General features: G+C 43.6%; 3 long non-coding RNA genes across 3 annotated transcripts; all 3 read right to left on the reverse strand.

Annotated features, from left to right (window-relative positions):
* Window positions 1-371: 371 nt before the first annotated feature.
* On the reverse strand, window positions 372-1740 carry LOC140581125 (uncharacterized). Its single transcript, XR_011984152.1, has 3 exons — window positions 1484-1740; window positions 910-1004; window positions 372-580 (listed from the first exon to the last, which is right to left on the reverse strand). It is a non-coding gene; the product is annotated as an uncharacterized lncRNA (long non-coding RNA).
* A 5544-nt stretch (window positions 1741-7284) lies between these two features.
* Window positions 7285-7721, reverse strand: LOC111844389 (uncharacterized). Its single transcript, XR_002838375.1, has 3 exons — window positions 7615-7721; window positions 7460-7514; window positions 7285-7347 (listed from the first exon to the last, which is right to left on the reverse strand). It is a non-coding gene; the product is annotated as an uncharacterized lncRNA (long non-coding RNA).
* Window positions 7715-9249, reverse strand: LOC111844388 (uncharacterized). Its single transcript, XR_002838374.2, has 4 exons — window positions 9062-9249; window positions 8382-8842; window positions 7951-8031; window positions 7715-7823 (listed from the first exon to the last, which is right to left on the reverse strand). It is a non-coding gene; the product is annotated as an uncharacterized lncRNA (long non-coding RNA).
* Window positions 9250-10927: the final 1678 nt, after the last annotated feature.

Here is a 10927-nt window from a genome sequence, read left to right on the forward strand (position 1 = left end):
AACGTCAGGTGTCAGTGTTGGATAACCGTTGGATTTTGTTTAGATTTTGCAAATCTAATCAACGTTGAAATAGCAACGTCATTCCAACGTCACGTTTGTCAACATAGGTGAATTTGCCAACATTGAATCAATATTGATTTTAGTTTAGATTTTGCAAATCCAATCAACGTTAAAATTTCAACGTCACTAAAGTCCTGCTTTTCAACAGTTTATTTTGTTAAACTGTTTTCACTAAAGTACTGATGTTTTCAACAGAACAAACACCTTGAAATGGATACATAAACGAGTTAGTGGACATGCAGAGTCAGCTAGGACAAAGCCAATTGGTAAAAGCAAGACCAGGAAGAAGATTAATAAAGACATTTCACTGATTAAAGAAACATGCTTTATTACGTAAAACATTTTACACAAACACTTGTTGAACTAGAACAGCCCAAACACTGGGCCACATTGAACATGGCTAGTTATTTTTCCATTTTTCTGCCACCGCCACCCATCCTCTCTGGTGCATATTTTAAATATTTGGCCATGTGTTCATTTATTTTTGTTGTTGTAGTATCAAATGAGCTGAACACCACGTCTGAAAAGAAAAAAAAAAAAAAAGATCATTATTAGCAAACACTAACCTCTCCAATATTTTGTACATATCAACTTGTGGCATTGCCAATGTTTCAACGTATATAAATTAGTATTTACTAACATGCTTGGGTGAGCAAGAAAAGGCAGTTGGTAGTAACCAGTACTGCCAGTAGAGAAGTTAGTCTAGAGCCCAGAATGGAGTATTATATATAATATTACAGTATGCTCTGTAGAGTCCTCCAACTAAAATGATTTCTTATGAATTATTATTCTGCTTACTATATTCTATATTATTTAAAACATTGTTAAAAAATGTTAAAGCAAACTCACCACAGATGAGCTTGTAAAGATGGGTCTTCATAAAGGACACCTTCCCACTCCTTCCTCTGAGGCTCATTAGAGCCATCATTTTATTTGTCATAGTTCTGCCATGGTAAAACAGATTTATATTAGAGTATTATATTGCAATCAAGTTCATTATAAAAATGTAGCGCATGACAGTATATGACAGGGAACATCACTATGGGGTGTAACGGTTCACAAAATCAACGGTTCGGTTCAAAACGATACACTTGTCACAGTTCGGTACGTTTTTGATACAGCAAAAATAAATGCCAGAGAATTGTCCTTAATTTTTTAAACCTGTTTTACAAATGAGGACATCCCCAAAGGGAGTTTTTGACAGGTTTATCTCACTTTTTGGTACAAATTTGTCCACAAAATATAGTTAAGTCACACACACGGACACAGCGCTTCGCGGTTAAATTAACTTCTGCCCACATGCACGCGCGCACACACAGAACGTTCGGTTGGCGGTTAAACGTCTGATCATACACACAATACGTATTAATATGTGGGCCAGAGTCAGGCACACTCAAAATGTATTTAGGAAAGTTCTAGTTACCACCAGATTCCGTCCAAAACGGTCCACTGTCAGAGAATCTTCTAGCCTGAAGATGAAGACGCAGACCCACTTCGCGCATGCGCAATTGTCTGGGACCGTCAGAGCCAATAAAATCCAGTTCTAGTCACTGCCATTGTGTGATGGACAACCGCCGTCCTGCAATCAAGTCCTTGTATTGCTCTCAGTAAAAAAGGGCTTTTTTTATGCTTTTATATTGTCAACAACAGTATGTGTCATATGTCATATAAAAAAAAATATTCACATACCTCAACAAGAAGAACAAAAAAAAAAGAAATAAATATTTATTATAAAAATTACATAGGACTACAATGCAATTTTTACTTTAGGTCAGCACCAATCCTTCTATTTTATTATTTCTTCTTCTTTGTCTTTCGGCTGTTCCCTTTCAGGTGTTGCCACAGCGAATCATTTGCCTCCATCTAACCCTATCCTCTGCATCCTCTTCTCTCACACCAACTAACTTCATGTCCTCTCTCACTGCATGCAGCTGGCATTTTAACGTAGAGTCAGCGTTGAATCAACGTCAGGTGTCAGTGTTGGATAACCGTTGGATTTTGTTTAGATTTTGCAAATGGTTGTAAAAATAATGTTGATTTGACGTACAACTCAAATTTTATTTATATTTCTATGTTGAATCCATAGTTAGTTAACAACACCATTTCAACCATTTGGTATTCAACGTTGTTTTGACGTTGAATGAATGTTTTTTTATAAACTGACATTATTTCAACCACATTTAAACGTTTAAGGTCGGTCGAATGCCAGCTGGGATGCCACGGTGGGGCTCCAGATTCCCGGAGGCCAGTGTTGATGGGTTCAACACTGTGAAACCTAGAAAAGGGATAGATGACAAGTAAAAGTCAAGTTTAAGGGCAAATAACTACCTGATGGCGTCGTTCCTCCTGCTGTTCCTCCGGTTGGTCCTGGTGTCTTGGATTCTCCTCGGATCTTCTCTCCATCGCCCCCTAAACAAACTAAAATTTATAAACAAGTCCCAACCAAAGGGATGATGTGTGGGGTGCAAGCGGGTGGATGCACAGATTGGCCCGTGCATTACTGTGGCCCTGGGACGCTGGGGTCGCAGGCTCTGGGGTTCCTAACCCCCTTCCCTAACCCCTCTCCCCTGACCACATGCTGTAACCCTAACCGTGAAATCTGTAATTTTACTTAGCAAATCTGGGTACGGTTAAAATACCCAAGAAACCTTAGCTTAGGCATTAGTGTGGAAATGGGATTGGGATGCACTTAGCCCCGTTGCCCTAGTGCCACCCGGTGGCCACTTAGACAATGCAGTGACTTGGAGACCGGGGACTTGCAGATTCTGAATGGGCATAGCCTGAGAGCCACGTCTACCAAATTCCAAGTCTCTGGAGCCAACGGTCCCTCAGAAAAAAAACTGAGAATGAAAGTTGAGAATCAGAGATGCAGCAACACGTATTGCCGGGACTCTGACTTGGGGAAAAAGGAGCTAGGCCTTGTCAAATGCTCATAACTTTTAACTGGAATGACTTACAAGCACATTTACATTTACAGCATTTGGCAGACGCCCTTCGCCAGAGCGACTTACATAAGTGCTTTAAGACTACACAATGAATTTTTCCCGATACTAGCTCAGTAAAAACCAAGGCTATGAACACCATCGATCTAATACTGTGTTGGAAAAGTGCTTTTTTTTTTTTTTTTTTTAGTAATGCAACTATAATGCCAGAAGTGCTAATTCAGGTATTTCTGGAAAAGGTGTTTTAAGTCGTCTTTTGAAGACATTCAGTGACTCAGCTGTTCGGACATCTAGGGGGAGTTCATTCCACCAACTTGGTGCCAGAACAGAGAAGAGTCGGGAGGTGTGTCTTCCTTGTGCCTTGAGGGGTGGTGGGACCAGTCGAGCAGTGCTGGAGGATCGGAGAGATCGTGGTGCAGTGCGGGGTGTGATGAGGTCTTTTAGGTAGGATGGAGCCAGATCATTTTTGGCTTTGTATGCGAGCATCAGTGTTTTGAATCTGATGCGGGCAGCCACAGGAAGCCAGTGTAGGGAGCGCAGCAAAGGAGTGGTGTGGGTGAACTTGGGAAGGTTGAAAACAAGTCGAGCAGCTGCATTCTGAATCAGTTGGAGGGGACGAATGACGCTCAGTGGTAAACCTGCTAGGAGCGAGTTGCAGTAGTCAAGGCGGGAGAGATGACGAGGGACTGAACGAGTATCTGGGTAGCCTGTGTGGAAAGAAATGGACGTATCCTTCTGATATTAAACAGGAGAAACCGACAAGAGCGGGAAACGTTGGCGATATGAGAGGAAAAGGATAGACGATTGTCCATGGTAACCCCAAGGTTGCGAGCAGAAACCGAAGGACGGATCAGGGAGTTGTCGAGGGAGATCGCAAGGTCCAGGAGGGGGGATGAGTCAGCAGGGATGTACAGCAGTTCCGTTTTACTAGGGTTAAGTTTCAGTTGGTGAGCGGTCATCCAAGATGAGATATCAGCTAGACATGCAGATATCTTAGTGGAGACATGAGTGTCTGAAAGAGGGAACGAGAGGATGAGTTGAGTGTCACCTGCATAGCAGTGGTATGAGAAGCCATGAGAGGATATGACCTCACCAAGAGATTTGGTATAGAGGGAGAACAGGAGTGGGCCAAGAACTGAGCCCTGAGGGACGCCAGTGAAGAGACTACGTGGGGTAGATGTGAGTCCTTTCCATGTCACTCTGTATGATCGGCCTTCGAGGTAGGATGCAAGCCATTGCCAAGCCAAACCACCGATGCCAAGACTCCTAAGGATGGATAGGAGAGTCTTGTGGTTAACCGTGTCAAATGCTGCTGATAGGTCAAGAAGGATGAGGACAGATGACAGCTTAGCTGACCTAGCAGCATGCAGCTTCTCAGTTACTGCTAAGAGGGCAGTCTCTGTGGAGTGAGCTGCTTTGAAGCCAGACTGATTAGGATCCTGGAGGTTGTTCTGAGAGAGGTAAAGAGAGAGCTGGTTGTAGACTGTGCGTTCGAGGATTTTTGAAAGGAAGGAAAGAAGAGATACTGGTCAGTAGTTGCAAGTGTCCGAGGGATTTAGAGTGGGTTTTTTCAAGATGGGAATGACCCTGGCTATTTTGAATGCTGTTGGTACATGACCGGAAGTTATGGAGCCATTAATGATAGTGGTGATGAAGGGGAGAAGGTCCAGAGAGATTGTCTGGAGCAATGTGGAAGGGATTGGATCCAGTGGGCAGGTGGTAGGGTTGGAAGATGAGATGACTTTCATGATCTCATCAACTGTAAGACTGGTAAACTGGGTCAGTAAGGGGGAAGGGAAATCCTGGGTGTGTAGTGTAGTGGATGGGGAGGGAGAGAATGTCTGGCAGATTTCGCCAATCCTTTCGTAAAAGAAGGTGGCAAAGTCTTCAGCAGTCAGGGAGGATGGAGCAGGAGGAGTTGGAGGGTTGAGTAGTGATGAAAAGATATGGAGTTTACGGGGATCATGTGAGGATAGCTCAAGTTTTTCCTTATAAAAGGCAGTTTTAGCTGCAGTCACATCCGAAGAGAATTTGGATAGAAGAGTACGGTAAGAAGACAGATCTGCATCAAGTTTAGATTTCTTCCATGTCCTCTCTGCTACCCGCAATTCCCTTCGGTTGCTGCGCAATGCAGCTGAAAGCCAAGGAGCAGGGCGATTTTTCTTGGGGTTAAGAGACGGTGGGCAGAGGTGATCAATGGATGAGGAAAGTGAGGAGAGAAGAGTATCAGTTGCAGGTTCCAGTGCAAGGGAGGAAAAGGAGTTAAGGTCAGGAAGATAGGACAGGGTGTAGGAAGCAACAGATGAAGGGGAGACAGAGTGGAGGTTTGGTCTAGTGGGTGAGAAATGTTGAAAGCCAGGATTGGGTAAGACAGGAAGGGTGATGGTAAAGGATACTAAGTGGTGATCAGAAATGTGAAGAGGAGTAATGGTGATGTCGGTGGCTGGAGAGGGGCGGCTGAAAACCAGGTCGAGAACATTACCTCCTTTGTGTGTTGGAGAGCAGTTGTTGGATGTCAGAGAAAAGGAATAGAGAAAAGGGAGGAGACCAGAAGAAAGGAGCTTGTCATGGGGGAGATTGAAGTCACCAAGGAGAATGAGAGAGGAGCTGTCAGTGGGGAAGAGAATGAGGAGAGTATCCAGCTCCTCTAGAAAGTGGCCTAGGGGGCCAGGAGGGCGGTAGACAACAATGATAAGAATATTGAATGGAGAGGAAACTGCAACTCCATGGAATTCAAAGGATGAAATGTTGAGCTGGGGGAGAGAGAGGGGTGTGAAGCACCAGTTCCGAGGTAGTAACAGACCTGTGCCACCGCCCCTGCCAGTCTGGCGTGGAGAGTGAGAGAAAGCATAAGCAGAGGAGAGAGCAGCTGGTGTAGCCGAGTTCTCTGGGGATATCCAGGTCTCAGTTAGAGCCAGAAAGTCAAAAGAATGGTGGGAAGCAAAGGCGGAAATGAAATCAGCCTTCTTTACAGCAGACTGGCAATTCCAGAGACCGCCCAACACCCGACGTTGGGACTGGGATGACAGGGGAGGGTAGATAAGATTACTGGATGTGCGGCGCCTGGATGTTGGATGGGATCTTCTAGATCTAAGAGATAGGTGGACTGGGATAGGTCTGAGGCACATGTCTGCAGTGATGGTGTGAGTTCGCAAAATTGAGAATAGAATAGAAAAGGATAGAATGAGCACCAAACCTTAGCTTAGGTATTAGTGTGGGAAAGGGACTGGGTCTAAGTGTCATTTTAACACTGCAATTAGTGCCTTCTGTTAAATTAAGTGATCAGTAAGACACTTCTGTATTGACTGTCATGGCAAAGGTGACTGCTCAGTTATTGTGTTTGCATACTTACTATGACCCATGGACACAGGAGAGAAGATGAAACGCTGATTGGTTACAAACACCCTTTATTTCCCCCACATTTGTTTACATCTTTTTTTAAGCAATTACCCATAAAAGCTATAGTTTTTTTTGTCTGTTAGCTAAGCAAGCATTTCTCAGTATTAGAACAGGTGCAGTGTGATTGACCGACTTTAAAGATTTTAGTCCAACCATGTCAAGTAGTAGTGACATGGCTTAAAACTTAGTTAACGTTAAATGCTATGGAAAAACGGTTTCACATTACTTACCAGAAGCTGCTCAGACTGTCTTCCAGCCTGCGCTGTACACATATAAGCAAGTCTTGCCCCTTACCCAAGACCCCGCCCCCTCCAAAATCAGTGAAACATTAATGGTGCCAGATTCCCACCAAAAATTGACCAGTAAAGAAAGCGGTCGCTAGGCAGATTTCACCCAGTCTTCTGCAGCGCCTCGCCCATGGCTCATTCAAGGTCTAAAAGCTGTGATGACTAGAAATCCAGGAATTAAAAAATATTCTGAAAGCCACAATGTCCAAGTATCCGGACTGAGGTTTGTTTAAAAGCCGTGACATCACCACGTGATGCCATAATATGCTTAATATCTGTAATGTCTAAGTCTGTCATTTGGACACTTTGCAATCAGCACCTTGTGTTTAATGAACCCATCTGTTAAAAAGTATGCCTACCATCAACCCATGCACAGTGACTCGTGGAGGAGATGACAAGGGAAAACTGAGACACTAATTAAACAAAGGCCTTTTATTTCTGTGGCACATTTCCTTTATAACTTAAAAGCTTAAGTGCAAAGTGACTTTCATGGCAACACAAATAACACAGCAGCTGTGACATAAAATATAAATAAAGTAAAGTTTTATATTTATATTTTTATATATTAAGATGACGAGGTAAATGCAAAATGGGGAAGAAAAACATAAGATGGCCTTTCAAAAAGACTGATCCTTCCGGCTTATGCAGTGATTGATGATCTAAAATGTAGACAAGCAGAAAACAAGCATATATCAGCAACAGCAACCACAATAGTAAAGAAGTAGTAGTAACAACAGCTACCATGTTAAATGTTCAGTGAAGGTGGCTTACTGTTGCATTTGCTTTAATAAGCCTCGGACGTTGTCAATGTCAGTTGCCTTGGGAACTGTCAGAAAGAGATGTGCTTTCAGTTTCGACATATATATGCATTTCTATTAACACAAATTATAATGCTTCAGATAAAATAATTAACTGGTGAAACTTACTTCAGATTGTTCCTCAGACTACTGCTACTCTGACCACTGCAGCACCAGCTGCTCCAGCTCCTGCTCCTCCTCCCACTGCTCTTTCAGCAGCTGCTGCAGCCCCTCCTCCAGCTCATCTGGCCCCACCTCCTGCTGCAGCCCCTGCTCCTCCCACAGCTGGTCCAGGACCATCCCCTTTTGTGGCTCCAGGTCTCCCTCCGCAGTGCCACCTGTTGGATGGTGGTTTTAGCCTCACCATCGCTGAGCTGAAGTGATTGACTTGTCTTTTACTCCACAGGTCATTTACACCTTCTGTGTCACATGTTATGGGTAGCACCTGCACCCCGCTGGACTCACCATGACCTAGATGTGGCGCCACTGGGGCCTTCCCCCGACAGCTCGATCTCCATTGTTTTATGAACCTCCTCCACCTGCCGTCTGTAAAACGAAGGCGGTTTTCAACAAATAAATTTATTTTTCTATAGCACATTATCACAACATCTCAAAGTGCTTTACAGCATCCCCACTTAAAGCCCCCAGTGAGTAAGCCATAGGTGACAGTGGCAAGGAAAAACTACCAAGAAGGAAGAAACCTTGGGATGGACCAGACTCAAAGGGGGAGCCCACCCTCCAGGGGCCGGCAGGGAGAGTCAAATTGGAGAGATGGCTAAGTGCCATGTCATACTGTCCAAACAATAAAATTTGAGACAAAAATGGGGAGCAGGGGGAAGATGACAAGCTGGTGCCAATGCTCCCTCCAATCGCCATGCCATAAGGTTTTCACTAACCTAAACATTCAGGGATCCGGGTCAGCAGCTCAGTCACCAGTTCTGAGAGGTTCTCCCGGGTCGGCATCCTCTGGGACTTCTTCTCCTTGACCTCTTTCCTGTGTCCGACTATCCGCTTAGCTAAGGGTTTGAGCTGTCCCCTCAAATGACTGAAAAGGAAAGCGATTTCCTTTTTGCGTAGTCGGACACAGGCAAGATCTGACTAACAGAAACTGGCAGAATTTTATGACGGCCAAAACAGCTCATGTTAGTCGTGACCATGCATTTTTTGTGTAGGTCAGACAGCCAATCACTAATTCTGCTAGTCTCTGTTAGAAATCGGAGGTGGGCAGGAGCTGGGGCCTCTTTATCGCCCCACATAAAGGGCACAAAACTTTTAATGCACTTTAATTCATGCATTTGATTTTGTCATAGTCCCAGAGGCGCCGACCCGAAAGACGCTCTCCTGAAACCTCGGGAGTCTAAAAGGAAAAAAGAAAAACAGAAAATTCAAGTTAAGCCATGTAATCTCACTGACAACAATTATGTTCACTGACATAAACGACATGACATAAAAAATTTATACAAAACCAAAGACATCCATGTTAAAAGGCCATAATGACTAGAAGTCTAGGAAAAGATGTTTAAGGTCCATAATGTTTAAGTCATAAATTTTATCATGACATTGCAATTGTAATTACCACTGAAGAACTACTTGTGTGACCCGGATCCCGATTGCCGAGGCACAGAGGAACTTCCCCTAAGCTCGGCCACCTCCTGTTCCAACTGTCGGAGCCGCTGCTTTAGCTTCAACATTTCGTCCATTTTTGTGGTCCGAGCACTTTTAAAGTCTTGCAGCGACCGCCGTGCTGCCTGCTTCTTGCCGACTGCGATCTGAGTTTTGGGCAGGAGAGAACCATGTAAGACAATGAACTGTTGTGGAAATTTCCTGTACAGATACAATTAAATTGAATGTGATAAAATACTAGCCGCTTCAGTTCGTTGCCATCGAGCGAGTGCCGAAGCCTGAGGTGGCGGTCAATCCTGGTTAGATTTTTCGCCGGGCATTGGGCCACGGGGCAATCGATTGGCCCAGCAAATCTGCAGCTTTCTTTCAGTGTTGCTGTCCACCTTGTGGAGATCACAAAGGTGGACAGACACATTCATATATGTCACCTTACACAGGGGACAGGCCTGGGCCTTGCGGGGCATGTTGGAAACTGCTACCTAAAAACAAACAAAAAAAATTTTCTAGAAATAAACACATTTGATTACATATGGTTAAGTTTATTTCATTGCTTTATCCATCGAGTGGCACAGTATTTAACTATTTCATTTAAATTACAGGTTAAATGAGATCGCACACCTATTGTTGGAAAAACTGACGCACCTAGTGGTAATACACGTATGGACAGTGGTTGACGTAACAGTTAGGCAACTACGCATTTCACTTCAAAGTGACACCAGCACGATCAACTGTTTTAATGGTGCAGGTTGTTAATTTAAGTTTTTATAAACATGAAACTGAACAGCGACACATTGAAAAAGCAGCATTTCTTTTCAAACCGTTAGATTAAGTTTGTCTAAACATGAAAACTAAAAAGCGATAAAACATAGTTACTTTGAAACCTTAAATAATGCATTGTTTAAAAACTGTAAAGTATTTAGCAAATGCTGTGGGAAAACTTCGAAATGAAGACGACAATTCGGCCACTATACTCTACTGACCTGACCTTGCACTAATGAGGAATGTTAGCGTGCCGCTCACTGCACCACGCCCTGCAAAATAAAATGCTGCCGCAAATCCGTGAAATGCAATTTTTGTTGATTTTACATAGATACCTCAAGAAAAGTCCGAGACCGTTAAATGGCCACGAAGGGGAGAATGTCCACTTTTACATGCATTTCGAATTATCCTTTTATGTTGCTCCTGTGTCGAGTTATACACTAATTGATAGTTGACCGTAATATAAATGTTTAAACTGCAGGATGTCTAAGTATCTGGACCAAGGTTTGCTTAAAAGCAGTAATATCACATTATGATGGCTTAATATGCACTCACCTAAAGGATTATTAGGAACACCATACTAATATGGTGTTTGACCCCCTTTCGCCTTCAGAACTGCCTTAATTCTACGTGGCATTGATTCAACAAGGTGCTGAAAGCATTCTTTAGAAATGTTGGCCAATATTGATAGGATAGCATCTTGCAATTGATGGAGATTTGTGGGATGCACATCCAGGGCACGAAGCTCCTGTTCCACCACATCCCAAAGATGCTCTATTGGGTTGAGATCTGGTAACTGTGGGGGCCATTTTAGTACAGTGAACTCATTGTCATGTTCAAGAAACCAATTTGAAATGATTCGAGCTTTGTGACATGGTGCATTATCCTGCTGGAAGTAGCCATCAGAGGATAGGTACATGGTGGTCATAAAGGGATGGACATGGTCAGAAACAATGCTCAGGTAGGCCGTGGCATTTAAACGATGCCCAATTGGTACTAAGGGGCCTAAAGTGTGCCAAGAAAACATCCCCCACACCATTACACCACCACCACCAGCCTG

Source organism: Paramormyrops kingsleyae, chromosome 19 (genome assembly GCF_048594095.1).
Source record: "Paramormyrops kingsleyae isolate MSU_618 chromosome 19, PKINGS_0.4, whole genome shotgun sequence".
Lineage (NCBI taxonomy): Eukaryota > Metazoa > Chordata > Actinopteri > Osteoglossiformes > Mormyridae > Paramormyrops > Paramormyrops kingsleyae.